Source organism: Ictidomys tridecemlineatus, chromosome 1 (assembly GCF_052094955.1).
Source record: "Ictidomys tridecemlineatus isolate mIctTri1 chromosome 1, mIctTri1.hap1, whole genome shotgun sequence".
Classification (NCBI taxonomy): Eukaryota; Metazoa; Chordata; class Mammalia; order Rodentia; family Sciuridae; genus Ictidomys; species Ictidomys tridecemlineatus.
In genome coordinates this window covers 184,472,407-184,488,018 of record NC_135477.1, presented here as the reverse complement: position 1 = coordinate 184,488,018, position 15,612 = coordinate 184,472,407, and the positions used below count along the sequence as shown (strand labels likewise).

Here is a 15,612-nt window from a genome sequence, read left to right as displayed (position 1 = left end):
CTCCTATAGCTCTTGGAATCCAGGTTAAAGGGTAAAAACTTTGGCAGATTTCCTTATTAGTTAGTATCATCATATATCAAATACAGAATTTTTCATATTAATTTGAATTTTTATATATGTACCATTTTATGTTTTTTCCTTCAGAGTACTCAAATCATGTTTTTTAAAAGACAATGTTTTACTAAAACTCAGTATCTGCAGCAGATTTTGCCATATTATAAACCATTAGTAAATATTTGTCAAGATTGCCTGCTTTAAAATCATCTTTCTGCATAGAAGTGGGGGTATGTTATTTCAAATGAACACACACTGTATTCTTACAGAAGTGAAGAAAGGACATCACTGATTTAGAAGGTACTCACTTGTAAATTAGTGGAATCAAGAAACTTAGTTCATATTAGCAGTTAGTCAATTGTGCTACATTGCATTTTTATTAACTACTATGCATGAAGTCACTTACTTGCTAAAATCAAGGAATTTATACCAGTGATTTGAGTGATTAGTACATATAGATTTACTAAAAGGTATAATAACATGTTGACTTCTAACACTAACAGAAAAATTAAAGACTAAGAAAGGGTTTCAGAGAAAAAGTTACAACAAGAAACTTAGCTCATATTAGCAGTTAGTCAATTGTGCTACATTGCATTTTTATTAACTACTATGCATGAAGTCACTTACTTGCTACTAAGAGAATAAAAAGATGAATGATACAAGGTCCAAAATCAAGGAATTTATACAAGTGATTTGGGTGATTAGTACATATAGATTTACTAAAAGGTAAAATAATATGTTGACTTCTAACATTAACAGAAAAATATAAGAAAAATTAAAGACTAAGAAAGGGTTTCAGAGAAAAAGTTACATTTTACCCTCTTTAAAGAGCAGTATATACTAATAGGGTAAATTAAATCAGTTATGGCTTGGTAGAAAAGGGGCTCTGTCAACAAGTTCCAGGATATGGTGTGAACAAGGAAGTCACCGACGTGTGAGTTCAGGTTTGTGTCAGGGAAGAATGGGGGATGGGGCTAGCAAAAGATTGTAGGTAGATTAAGTAGGACACCTTAACTTCACCCACACTGTGAAATTAACAGTAATGTTCACGAGTCTGGCCACCCACCAATGACATTGGGGGACACATGCATTTTCAAAGGAGCCCAGGCAGGCTCAGCAGGAAGGTCTCTTTTCTTTTCTTTTTTTTTTTTTTTTGGAAGGTCTCTTTTCTAAGGGTGAGTGTTGTTAACATGGGAAGGTGCTAAGGTAGACCCAGGTTGCAGAGGGCTGAGGAGATAATGATTTTGGTGACAAAGGATTGAACCAGTCTGAAGTGCTGCAGGAGTGCTATAACTATGAGCAAAACGTTCCTTGTAGGGTATGCAGTCAGTAACGTTCTGTACACTTATGATAACTTTAAGAAGATTGGTATATAAGGGAGGTGTCAAAAAGAAAAGGGACAATGATTGTCTAAACAAAGGAATCTTCAACTTCATGGTGCTGATCACTGAGTAAAAACATATTAAGGTAAAAAGTAGAAGTTTAGTAGAATGTCAGCCTCTAAAGTCCTTACACTGATCTACTTGAGAGAAAAATAGCCCCTGGGGGAGCTGAAACAGGTCTGGCTGAGCATGTGTGAGTTTTTCATGTTCGTGATGATAAAGTCTCTGACACCATTCTTACAAAAATATTTATAAATTATAATTTGAATTATTTAGTGTGGATACAAAGGCAAAAAAAGTGGTGAAATTGCATTTATGGAAGGCAATGAGGTAATAAAATTACAGAGCATTAAAGAACGTATTGTCACACAGGTGATCAAACAGGAGAGAAGGTGACCAATACTTGCTAGTGCTCTGCTTAAGAGTCTCAGGAGGTTAGAGGAGCCTTGATGGGGAAACTGAAGACAAGCCCTGAAGGCCACACGTAGACCATGGGCTGAAGGCCTCCACACCTGCACTGGGAGATGCACTATGGTTAAAAATGATTAAAAATATCAGAAAAAGAAGAGTGACCTTTCCTTTGCAGGGAAAGCTAATGTGAAATACAAGAAAACACTCTGGACATAAAAATGTAAAATAATTGTATTAATTATTTTTTCCTTCCTCTTTCATCTATTTATCTTACCAGGCAACCAGAATTTCCAGCAAATGGCCAATGCCACCATGGTGACTGAATTTCTCCTCCTGGGCTCTCCTGATGGCTAGGATCTGAGTTTCCTCTATTTCACAGTATTCCCAGTGACCTACTTGGGAATACTGTGAAATAGAGGTTTCCTACCTTGTTAGGAAACCTTCTCATCATCATGGTCACCACTGATGAACAGAATCTGCATATGCCCATGTACTTCTTCCTCAGGAACCTGCCCATCTTGGACATATGCTTCATTTCCATCACTGTCCCCAATGCCTTTGTCAACTCTTTCATTATCAACTGGGTCATTTCAGTGACTTGTTATGCAACACAGATCTTCTTGGTCCTTTTTTGTGCATACGTAGGTGTTTTGATTCTCTCCATCATGGCCTGGGACTGCTATGTGGCCATCTGCCAGCCCCTCCAATGGATCCTCAGTTTTGTGTCCGCATGACCTGGGCTTCCCTGCTCAGTGGTCTGCTGTACTCAGGTGTGCACACAGGGAACACATTCCGGCTTTCCTTCTGCCAGTCAAACACGGTCCACCAGTTCTTCTGTGACATCCTCTCTCTGCTGAGGTTTTCCTGCTCTGACACCACCAGCAACAAGTTTCTTATTCTTGTCTATGCTGTGGTCATTTGTGGTGGTTACTTTACATTTATTGCCATGTCATACATTCACATATTTTCTGCTGTGCTAAAATTTCCCACCAGAGCCCCAGGGAAAGTCTTCTCCACCTGCACCCCTCACATTCTCCTGGTGTCCATTTTCCTCAGTTCTGGCTCAGGTGTGTTCCTGAGGTCCTCAGCAACCTCTGACACCCTCCAGGACATGGTTCTGTGTGCCTTTTACACCGTAGTTCCTTCCTTCCTGAATCCTCTCCTCCACAGTCTCAGAAACAAACAGGTAAAGGAAGCTGTGAGGAGAGTAATGCAAAGACAGTTGTTGTCAGGGAAATTATAAAGATGCCATTCAGCATCATCCTAATTTCATTGATCATGGTTCTTAATTAGATACAATCCTCTTCATATTTGAACTTTACAAGTTACTCTGTCTACCTTTCTATTGCATTATTAGAAGCTGAGTTATTTTGTAAGGTATATTTCTGTGACTTACCATATCATTTCAAGGGTTCCTTCATAGATTGTGTTATTTCATCAATGCATCTTTTAATGATTAAATATAATTCAATATATTTGCTAAACTCATTCGTGGTTATATATTTTAAAGAATCATCCCATATGTCAATTACCTATATTAAATACTGTCACCAAAGCAAACCTATAAAATCTGGAGATTACTTATTCTTATATAATTTGCTATTGTTCAGAACAGTGTAGAACCTACTTGTAAACACTGTGATACATAATTTGTCAATTTACTTACTATTAAAATATATAAAAAATCAATCTTAAAGAAGTTATAGCCAAAATGTAAAGAATGTCACAGTAACATTTTTCTCCATCTGAACCAGGCCAAAAAAAAAAAAAAAGAGTCTCCTTTCTGTGAAGTAAAGAGTGGCAATGATTAATGCACCTCATGTCCCAACATTCACAACTTTCCACAGGGAAAAGCAGCCTGTGCTTCTTTGGCCATGACAGGGGCTAGTCCTTGATTATGTCTATTGTAAATGGGGTAGTTTTCCTCACTTCTCTCTCAGAGTATTTGTCACTGATATACAGAAATGCCTTTAATTTATGAGTGTTGATTTTATATCCTGATACTTTGCTGAATTCATTTACTAGTTCTAGAAGTTTTCTGGTGGAGCTTTTTGGATCTTCTAGGTATAAAATCATATTTTCGTCAATTAGTGCCCATTTGAGTTTTTGTTTTCCCATGTAACTCTTTAATTGTTTTCATCTGTCTAATTGCTCTGGCCAATGTTTCAAGAACTATATTAAATAGAAGTGGTGAAAGAGGGCATCACGGTCTTGTTTCAGTTTTTAGAGGCAATGCCTTCAATTTTCTCCATTTAGAATGATGTTGGCCTGGGGCTTAGCAGAGATAGCCTTTATGATGTTGGGATATGTTCCTATTATCCCTAGTTTCCCTGGTATTTTGAACATGAAGGGGTGCTGTATTTTGTCAAATGCTTTTTCTACATCTAATGACATGATCATATGATTTTTATCTTTAAGTCTATTGGTGTGATGAATTACATTTATTGAGTTTCACATGTTGAACCAACATTGTATCCCTGGGATCAATTCCCACTTGATCTTGGTGTACAATATTTTTGACATGTTTTTGTATTTTATTTGCCAGAATTTTATTGAAAATGTTTGCATCTATGTTCATTAGAGATATCGGCTAAAGATTTTTTTTGTTTGATGTATCTTTGCCTGGTTTTGTAATCAGGATAATATTGGCACCATAGAATCAGTATGGGAGTGCTCTCTCTTTTTTATATTTAGTGAAATAAATTGAAGAGTATTGGTGTTACTTCTTCCTTAAAGGTCTTGTAGGATTTGGCTATGTATCCATCCAGTCCTAGGCTTTTCTTGGTTGACAGACGTCTGGTGGTGTATTCCATTTCATCACTTGATATTGGTCTGCTCAAATTGTGTATATCATCCTGGTTCATTCTAGGCAGATTGTATGACTTAAGGAATTTGCCAATGCCTTCAATAGCTTCTACTTTATTGGAGTATATGGTTTCAAAATAATTTCTAATTATCCTTTGTGTTTCTGTAGTATCAGTTGTGATATTACCTTTTTTATCACATATGCTGGTAATTTGAGTTTTCTCTCTCCTTCTCCTCATTAGCATAACTAAGGGTCTGTCAATTTTATTTATTTTTTCAAAGCACCAACTTCTTGTTTTGTCAGTTTTTTTAGTTGTTTCTTTTGCTTTGATTTCATTGAATTCAGCTCTAATTTTGGTTATTTCTTCTCTTCTACTGCTTTTGGTGTTGATTTGCTCTTCTTTTTCTAGGGCTTTAAGATGTAGTGTGAGGTCATTCATTTGTTGACTTTTTCTTATTTTAAGGAATTAACTCCTTGCAATAAACTTTCCTCTTAGTGCTGCCTTCATAGTTTCCCAGAGATTTGAATATGTTGTGTCTATGTTCTCATTTACCTCTAGAAAATTTTAAATTTCCTCCTTGATGTCATCTGCAACTCATTGCTCATTCAGTAGCATATTGTTCAGTCCAGATGTTGGAGGAATTTTTATTTTGTCATTGATTTTCAATTTCATTCCATTATGAGCTGATAAAATGCAGGGTAGTATCTCTACTCTGTTGTATTTGCTAAGAGTTGTTTTGTGGCATATTATTTGGTTTATTTTAGAGAAGCATCCATGTGCTGCTGAGAAGAAGGTTTATCCACTTGATGCAGGTTGAAATATTCTATATATGTCACTTAAGTCAAAGTTATTAATTGTATTATCGAGATATATAGTTTTTTATTCATTTTTTGTTTGGAAGATCTATCCAGGTATGAGAGAGGTGTGTTACAGTTGCCCAAGATTATCATGTTTTGGTCAATTTGGCTCTTGAATTTGAGAAAAATTTGTTTGAGGAACATAGCTGCTCCATTGTTTGGGAAATATATATTTATGATTGTTATGGCTTGTTGGTATGGTTCACTTGAGCAATATGTAATTTCCATCTTTTTCCCTTTTGATTAACTTTCGCTTGAAGTCTACTTTATTTGATATGAGGATAGAAACCCCTGCTTGCTTCTGCAGTCCATTTGAGTGTATGATTTTTCCCAACCTTTCATCTTCAGTCTGTGGATGTCTTTTTCTATCAGATGAGTCTCATAGAGGCAGCATATTGTTGAGTTTTTTTTAATCCAATTTTCTAGCCTATGTCTTTTTATTGGTGAGTTTAAGCCATTGACATTCAGGGTTATTATTGAGACATGTTTTGTATTCCCAGCCATCTTTATCTTTTCTTTTTTATTTAATTTAACTTGACTTGATTTTCTTCTTCGATTAGTTTTTCCTTTAGGGTACTATTTCCCTCTGCTGATTTCATTGTTTTTTTTTTTGTTTGTTTGTTTGTTTGTTTCCTCTTCAAGGAAATTGTTTCTAAGGATATCTTTTTTTTGGGGGGGGGGGGGTTATATATAACTTCTTGCATTTTGCTTTTTATTTTTATTTTTTTTATTTTTTTTTATTTTTTATTTTTTTTATTGGTTGTACACAACATTACAAAGCTCTTGACATATCATATTTCATACATTAGATTGAAGTGGATTATGAACTCCCAATTTTACCCCAAATGCAGATTGCAGAATCACGTCGGTTACACATCCACAATTTTACATAATGCCCAATTAGTAATTGTTGTATTCTGCTACCTTTCCTATCCCCTACTATCCCCCTCCCCTCCCCTCCCATCTTCTCTCTCTACCCCATCTACTGTAATTCATTACTCTCCTTGTTTATTTTCCCATTCCCCTCACAACCTCTTATATGTAATTTTGTATAGCAATGAGGGTCTCCCTTCATTTCCATGCAATTTCCCTTTACTCTTCCTTTCCCTCCCATCTCATGACTCTGTTTAATGTTAGTCTTTTCTTCCTGCTCCTCCTCCTTGCTCTGTTCATAGTTGCTCTCATTATATCAAAGAAGACATTTGTATTTTTTTTTAGGGATTGACTAGCTTCACTAAGCATAATCTGCTCTAGTGCCATCCATTTCCCTGCAAATTCTATGATTTTGTCATTTTTTATTGCTGCATAGTACTCCATTGTGTATAGATGCCACATTTTTTTTATCCATTCATCTATTGAAGGGCATCTGGGTTGGTTCCACAGTCTAGCTATTGTGAATTGTGCTGCTATGAACATCGATATGGCAGCATCCCTGTAGCATGCTCTTTTAAGGTCTTCAGGGAATAGTCCGAGAAGGGCAATAGCAGGGTCAAATGGTGGTTCCATTCCCAGCTTTCCCAGGAATCTCCAAACTGCTTTCCAAATTGGCCGCACCAATTTGCAGTCCCACCAGCAATGTACAAGAGTACCCTTTTCTCCACATCCTCGCCAGCACTTGTTGTTGTTTGACTTCATAGTGGCTGCCAATCTTACTGGAGTGAGATGGTATCTTAGGGTGGTTTTGATTTGCATTTCTCTGACTGCTAGCGATGGTGAGCATTTTTTCATGTACTTGTTGATTGATTGTATGTCCTCCTCTGAGAAGTGTCTGTTCAGATCCTTGGCCCATTTGTTGATTGGGTTATTTGTTATCTTATTGTCTAATTTTTTGAGTTCTTTGTATACTCTGGATATTAGGGCTCTATCTGAAGTGTGAGGAGTAAAAATTTGTTCACAGGATGTAGGCTCCCTATTTACCTCTCTTATTGTTTCTCTTGCTGAGAAAAAACTTTTTAGTTTAAGTAAGTCCCATTTGTTGATTCTTGTTATTAACTCTTGTGCTATGGGTGTCCTATTAAGGAATTTGGAGCCCGACCCCACAATATGTAGATCGGAGCCAACTTTTTCTTCTATCAGACACAGAGTCTCTGATTTGATATCAAGCTCCTTGATCCATTTAGAGTTAACTTTTGTGCATGGCGAGAGGAAGGGATTCAGTTTCATTTTTTTGCATATGGATTTCCAGTTTTCCCAACACCATTTGTTGAAGATGCTATCCTTCCTCCATTGCATGCTTTTAGCCCCTTTATCAAATATAAGATAGTTGTAACTTTGTGGATTAGTCTCTGTGTCCTCTATTCTATACCATTGGTCCACTCGCCTGTTTTGGTACCAGTACCATGCTGTTTTTGTCACTATTGCTCTGTAATATAGTTTGAAATCTGGTATCGCTATACCGCCTGATTCACACTTCCTGCTTAAAATTGCTTTTGCTATTCTGGGTCTTTTATTTTTCCATATGAATTTCATGATTGCTTTATCTATTTCTACAAGAAATGCCATTGGGATTTTGATTGGCATTGCATTAAACCTATAGAGAACTTTTGGTAATATCGCCATTTTGATAATGTTATTTCTGCCTATCCATGAACAGGGTATATTTTTCCATCTTCTAAGATCTTCTTCTACTTCTCTTTTTAGGGTTCTGTAGTTCTCATTGTATAAATCTTTCACCTCTTTTGTTAGGTTGATTCCCAAGTATTTTATTTTTTTGGAGGATATTGTGAATGGAGTGTTTTTCCTCATTTCCGTTTCAGAAGTTTTGTCGCTGATATACAGAAATGCCTTTGATTTATGCGTGTTGATTTTATATCCTGCCACTTTGCTGAATTCATTTATTAGTTCTAGTAGTTTCTTTGTAGACCCTTTAGGGTCTTCTAAGTATAGAATCATGTCATCTGCAAATAGTGATAATTTAAGTTCTTCTTTTCCTATTTTTATGCCTTTAATTTCTTTCGTCTGTCTAATTGCTCTGGCCAGTGTTTTGAGAACTATATTGAATAGAAGTGGTGATAGAGGGCATCCCTGTCTTGTTCCAGATTTTAGAGGGAATGCCTTCAACTTTTGTCCATTCAGAATGATGCTAGCCTGAAGCTTAGCATAGATAGCTTTTACAATGTCAAGGTACGTTCCTGTTATCCCTAGTTTTTCAAGTGTTTTGAACATAAAGGGATGCTGTACTTTGTCGAATGCTTTCTCTGCGTCTATTGAGATGATCATATGGTTCTTATCTTTAAGTCTATTGATGTGGTGAATAACATTTATTGATTTCCGTATATTGAACCAGCGTTGCATACCAGGGATGAATCCTACTTGATCATGGTGCACAATTTTTTTGATGTGTTTTTGTATTCGATTCGCCAGAATTTTATTGAGGATTTTTGCATCTAGGTTCATTAGAGATATTGGTCTGTAGTTTTCTTTCTTTGAGGTGTCTTTGTCTGGTTTCGGAATCAGGGTGATGTTGGCCTCATAGAATGAGTTTGGAAGAGCTCCCTCTTTTTCTATTTCCTGAAATAACTTGAAAAGTATTGGTATTAATTCTTCTTTAAAGGTTTTGTAAAACTCCGCTGTATACCCATCCGGTCCTGGGCTTTTCTTGGTTGGTAGTCTTTTGATGACTTCTTCAATTTCATCCATTGATATTGGTCTGTTCAAATTGTGTGTATCCTCCTGACTCAGTCTGGGTAAATCATATGACTTAAGAAATTTATCGATGTTTTCACTATCTTCTATTTTATTGGAATATAGGTTTTCAAAATAATTTCTAATTGTCTTCTGTATTTCTGTAGCATCTGTTGTGATATTGCCTTTTTCATCCCGTATGTTAGTAATTTGAGTTCTCTCTCTTCTTTGTTAGCATGGCTAAAGGTCTGTTGATCTTATTTATTTTTTCAAAGAACCAACTTTTAGTTTTGTTAATTTTTTCAATAGTTTCTTTTGTTTCAATTTCATTAATTTCCGCTCTGATTTTAATTATTTCTTGCCTTCTGCTACATTTGCTGTTGTTTTGCTCTTCCTTTTCTAGGGCTTTGAGATGAAGTGTGAGCTCATTTATTTGTTGGTTTTTTCTTTTTTTGAGGAATGACCACCAGGCGATGAATTTTCCTCTTAAAACTGCTTTCATTGTGTCCCATAGATTCCGATATGTTGTGTCTGTATTTTCATTGATCTCTAAGAATTTTTTTATTTCCTCCTTTATGTCTTCTGTAACCCATTGATCATTCAGGAACATATTGTTCATTTTCCATGTGATGTAGGATTTTTCCTTCCTTCTTTTATCATTGATTTCCAGTTTCATTCCATTATGATCAGATAAAATGCATGGTATTATCTCCACCCCTTTATATTTACTGAGGGTTGCCCTATGGCATAATATATGGTCTATTTTTGAGAAGGATCCATGTGCTGCTGAGAAAAAAGTATATCCATTTGATGATGGTTGATATATTCTATATATGTCAGTTAAGTCTAAGTTATTGATTGTGGTATTGAGTTCTATAGTTTCCTTATTCAACTTTTGTTTGGAGGATCTGTCCAATGGTGAGAGAGGTGTGTTGAAGTCACCCATAATTATTGTGTTGTGGTCTATTTGATTCTTGAACTTGAGGAGAATTTGTTTTATGAATGTCGCAGCGCCATTATTTGGTACATAAATATTGATAATTGTTATGTCTTGTTGGTGAATGGTTCCTTTTAACAGTATATAATGTCCTTCTTTATCCCTTTTGATTAACTTAGTCTTGAAGTCGATTTTATACGATATGAGGATGGCCACCCCTGCTTGCTTACGAGGACCGTGTGCGTGGTATATTTTTTCCCATCCTTTCACCTTCAGCCTGTGTATGTCTTTTCCAATCAGATGTGTCTCCTGGATGCAGCATATTGTTGGATTTGTTTTTTTAATCCATGATATCAGCCTATGTCGCTTTATTGGAGAGTTTAAGCCATTAACATTCAGATTTACTATTGATATATGGTTTGTACTTCCATCCATGTTTGATTATTTATCCTTTTTTAAAAAAAAAAATTTAGTTTGTTTTTCCATGATTATTTTTCCCCTCGCCCTCTGTCTTTACCGAGGCACTTCCCTCTGATGGTTTTGGTTATTGTTTTTCATTTCTTCCTCGTGTAGTGTTTTGCTCAAAATGCTTTGCAATGCTGGTTTTCTGGCTGCAAATTCTTTTAACTTTTGTTTATCATGAAAGATTTTTATTTCGTTGTCATACCTGAAGCTTAATTTTGCTGGATACAGAATTCTTGGTTGGCATCCATTGTCTTTCAGTGTTTGAAATACATTGTTCCATGACCTTCTTGCTTTCAGTGTCTGTGATGAAAAATCCGTTGTTAACCTTATTGGTTTACCCCTGAATGTAATCTGTCTCCTTTCTCTTGTAGCTTTTAATATTTTCTCTTTGTTCTGTATATTGGATATCTTCATAACAATGTGTCTTGGCGTTGGTCTACTGTGATTTTGTGTGCTCGGTGTCCTGTATGCATCTTCAATTTGTATATCTGTTTCCTTTTTTATTTCTAGAAAGTTTTCTGTAATTATTTCATTCAGCAGGTTACTCATTCCCTTGGTTTGAATCTCTGTACCTTCTTCTATCCCGATGACTCGTAAGTTTGGTTTTTTTATGTTATCCCATAACTCTTGGATGTTTTTCTCGTGATTTTTTACCAGCCTTTCTGAGTTGGCTAGGCTCTTTTCAAGATGAAATATTTTGTCTTCATTATCTGACGTTCTGGCTTCTACTTGCTCCACTCTGTTAGTGATACTCTCAATTGAGTTTTTAATTTGGTTTATAGTTTTCTTCATTTCTAAGATTATGGTTTGATTCTTTTTTATAATCTCTATCTCCTGATAAAGATGCTTAACTTCTTCTTTTATCTGTTTGTGTAATACATTCTCAATGTGTTCTTTCGCTGCTTGAATTTGCTGTCTCGTATCCTCTTTAAGGTTCCATTCCATGTGTCTAAGGTGTTCCTTGAGTTCTTTATATGACCATTTTTCTGATGACTCTAGGTCCTCCTGAATATTTAGGCTGTCCTGCATTGTTTGTACTCCTTTTCTTCCTTGCTTTTTGAAGCTGCTCATGTTACTTCTTGTTCTGTTTGACTGCTGAGTTACTGTTTACTCCTATAAATTTATTTGATGCCTGGGAGGAAAGGTATTAGAAGGGAAGGGAAAAAGTCACTAAAGAGAATGAGAGTAAGCAGGTAGAATTCAAGGAAGGGGGGATAAGATAATTGAAAAGAAATGAAAAGACAAAAGAAGAAAAAAATAGGAAATAAAAAAAGAAAAAAAATTTTTAAATAATAAAAAAAATTAAAATTAAAATTGGAAGAAAAAAAATTAAAAAAAATTGTAAAAAAAAATAAAAAAACAAGAAAGAAAAATGAAAATGAAAGAAAACCCGAAATCAAAGTTAAAAAAAAAAGAAAAAAACAAACAAACAAACAAACAAAAAAACTAATAAATGCAGTCTTAGAGTTTGATTAACTTCTCTTCCAGTAGGTGGCGCTGTGACCACCAGGCCAAGTTTCTCCTATCAATACGCGGAAACCAATCACTGTGCAGCAGCTCCTCCTCCCAGACTGGGCGAGTCTCCAATCCTGGGTGCCTAGGGCGTCCTCTTGTGTCTAGTCACCTCCCCACTTTTCCTCTAGCCAGGCCCCTCTCACAGGTGCCGCTCACCACAATACTGGGTACACGCCAGGTCTGCTGCTCCCAGGAGCCCTGTTGTCATGAATGACTGGGCACACTCTTTCAGTTTGCCAATCCCTCAGACCCTAAGTTTGTAGAGCTTGGGGCTGAGAATCCTCAGTGAATTTTACTGCCCCTCCGGTAGCCACACCCCCGGTAGCTGGTGCAAAAGACCTCAGCTGTCAGCACTGGTGGGAGCGGTAGTCCCGTGCCACGGGTCCCGCGCCACCTCTAATTCCCTCGGTCTGGCTACCATGCTCACGGGAAAGCTGGGAGAGGCCCTTACAGGAGAGCTGGGATTGGCCCTTAAGGTTTCCCCGATGTGTGGAGAGGGAAGGCTAGGGAATTACACACCTGTAGCTGCAGGTTTCAATAAAGTTATCCCCTCCGCCGCAGTCTGATGATGTCAGTTGTCTGCCATGGTGGTATCTCTTGCAAATGGCGACAGTTCCTTTCCCTTTGCCGGGTGACCAATGCAACGGGTGGGTCCTTACTGTCTCTCCCAAGCCCCGTTTCAAACCTGTGGCCACTACCTATGAAGGATTGGTTGGCATTTACCTCTGTAGGATCAGAAGGGCTGACCAGTTGTTTCAGCCGGATGGATTAGTGCTGAGTCACAGCTGTTTGTCTGCGGGAAGCAGGTGAACGGGAGCTTGAATTCAGCCGATCTGGGTTCAGTGTGTGTTCTGAGAGGCCCAGACTGCTCATCCCAGATCCACGTCAGCTCAGCATTGCCTAGTGATCCTGAGAAAACAGAATTAGGCTGTTTACAACTCCCTATGCCTGCACAGTTGAAGAGGTCAGAGACTTGATCTCTCCACGCCCGCCGCCATGTTGGAATCCCTCTCTAAGGATATCTTGTAGGCCAGTTTTCTAACTATAAATTCTTTTAATCTTTGTTTATCATGGAAAGTTTTTATTTCTTCATCAAATCTAAAGCTTAATATTGCTGGATACAAGATTCTTCGTTGACATCCATTTTCTTTCAGAGCTTGATATATGTTGTTCCAGGATTTTCTAGCTTTTAGGGTCTGTGTTAAAAAATCTGCAGTTATCCTAAATAGTTTCCCCCTGTGTGTAATCTGATTCTTTTTTCTCATGGCTTTTAAAATTCTTTCCTTATTCTGTGTGTTGGGTATTTTTATTATAATGTGATTTGGTGTGGATCTTTTGTGGTTTTGTACATTTGGCATTCTGTAGGCTTCTTGAATTTGGATTTCCAATTCATTCTTCATGTTTGGAAAGCTATCTAACATTATTTCATTAAATAGATCATTTATTGCTTTGGTTTGGAACTCTGTGCATCTTCAATCCCAATAACTATTAAATTTGGTCTTTTTATGATATCTCATATTTCTTGAATGTTCTGCTTATGGTTTCTTATCTTTATCACTGCATGTTATTTTCAAGATTATATATTTTGTCCTACTTCATAGGCTGAGTAGGATCCCTTGAACTTAACCCACAGTGTGCAAGAGCAGCACTCTACCTGTGTCTGGCCACGCAACATCTATCCCAGGAGACACACACATTTCCAGAGAAATCCAGGCAGGCTTAGCGGGATGGTCATTTTACTAAGGGTGAGTGTGTTTAACCTGTCAAGGTGCTGAGGAGGACCCAGGATGACAGAGGCCTGAGGAGATTATGATGATGGTGACCTGGGATTGAGGTGGTCTGAGCTGTTACAGAAGTGTTGAACTAAGAGTGAAATCTTCCTTTCAGAGTATTCAGTCAGTATTTTTGTATGATTATGAAATTGTGAAGAAACAATATAGACCTGGGTTGTGGCTCAGTGACAGAGTGCTTGCCTCACACATGTGAGGCATTGAGTTCAATCCTTAGCAACACATAAAAAGAAATAAACAAAATAAATATATTGAAATAAATAAACAAATTGATAAAATACATTGAATAAACAAATAAAGAAAATGAATAAACAAAATAAAGCTATTTAAAAGGGAAGAAAGGAATATAATGTAAGGTGTCAAGACTAAGGCAAATTAATTTTTAGACAAAGGAATCTTTAACTTCATGGTGCTGAACATGAAATAAAAACACAACAGGGTAAAAGTAGAAGTTTAGGAGAATGTCATCAGGAGTCTTTGAAGACCTTACTCTGATCTGTTGGAGAAGAAAAGAGAGCCCCAGTGCAAACAGGAACAGGTACCTGTCTGATGGTGTGACCATGAGACAGCACCACTCATGTCCTGGGGACCAGCAGAGAGAGTAGAGGACTGCAGAAAAGCCAGGTGCAGTCAGGTCACTTCAGTTTATTGTAACACCAGACCTGTGAGCTTCAAATGGAAAAGTGTGGGGGAGAACTTTCCTCATGAGAATTTTATTTTTGTTCATGAGAATAAATAATCCAGAATTATGAATCATTTCCTACCTAAAAAAATTATAAAACAAACATGATTTGAATTATTAAATGTGGAAAAATGAGAAAATAACTTGGACAATTATATTAATGAAATAAAATGAAGGTGACGAAAATGGAGAACAAAAGGAATGCACAGTGACACCCATGTTCATGGGGAAGAGGAGGTGGGCAGTCCTGGAGTGTTCTGCATGGAGTTTCAGGAGGCCTGATGGAGAGCTGAAGACAAGCTCTGAAGATCAGGCCCAGACCCTGGGCTGCAGACCTCCACACCTGAACTGGGAGGTGCACTCTGCTCAGAAATGAGTAAACACATCAGAAAACCAAGAGTACCTTCCTCTGCAGGGAAAGCTACTGAAAAGTACAAGAAAACATGTTGGACATGAATGTGTAAACTAACTGTTTTATTTTACAAATATGTTTCAGTTGTCTATGAACGTTTATATTTTATTTATTATTTTATTTATATGCAGTGCTAAGATTCGATCCCAGTGGCTAACACATTCTATTCAAGTGCTTTACCACTGAACTACAGACCCAGGCCCAAGTACTAGTTTTAATCATAATTTTGCTTCCTCTTTATTCTCTCTTTATCATCACAGACAACTAGAATTTCCACTAAATGTCGAATGCCACAATGGTTACTGAATTTCTCCCACTGGGCTCTCCTGATAGCTGTAATCTGAGTTTTCTTTATTTCACAGTATTCCCACAGACCTACCTGGGTACCTTGTTAGGGAAACTATTTCCATCACTGTCCCCAATGCCTGTGTCAACTCTCTCACTGGCAACAGGGCCATTTCAGTGGCTGGCTGTGCAACACAATTTTCCTGGTCATTTTCTGTGCATGTGTTGAACTTCTGTTTCTCACCATCATGGCCTGGGACTGCTATGTGGCCATCTTCTAGCCCCTCCAGTTCCCCTCATCATGAACCCTCAGATTTGTGTCCTCATGGACCCTGGCTTTCCTGCTCAGTGGTCTGCTGTATGCAGGTGTGCACACTGGGAACATATTCTG

The 15,612-nt window shown here is 37.3% G+C and overlaps 1 pseudogene; it reads left to right on the top strand.

Moving 5' to 3' along the window:
- The first annotated feature begins 2,144 nt into the window (after positions 1-2,144).
- On the top strand, positions 2,145-3,090 carry LOC101958595 (olfactory receptor 14C36-like; annotated as a pseudogene).
- The last annotated feature ends 12,522 nt before the right edge of the window (positions 3,091-15,612 follow it).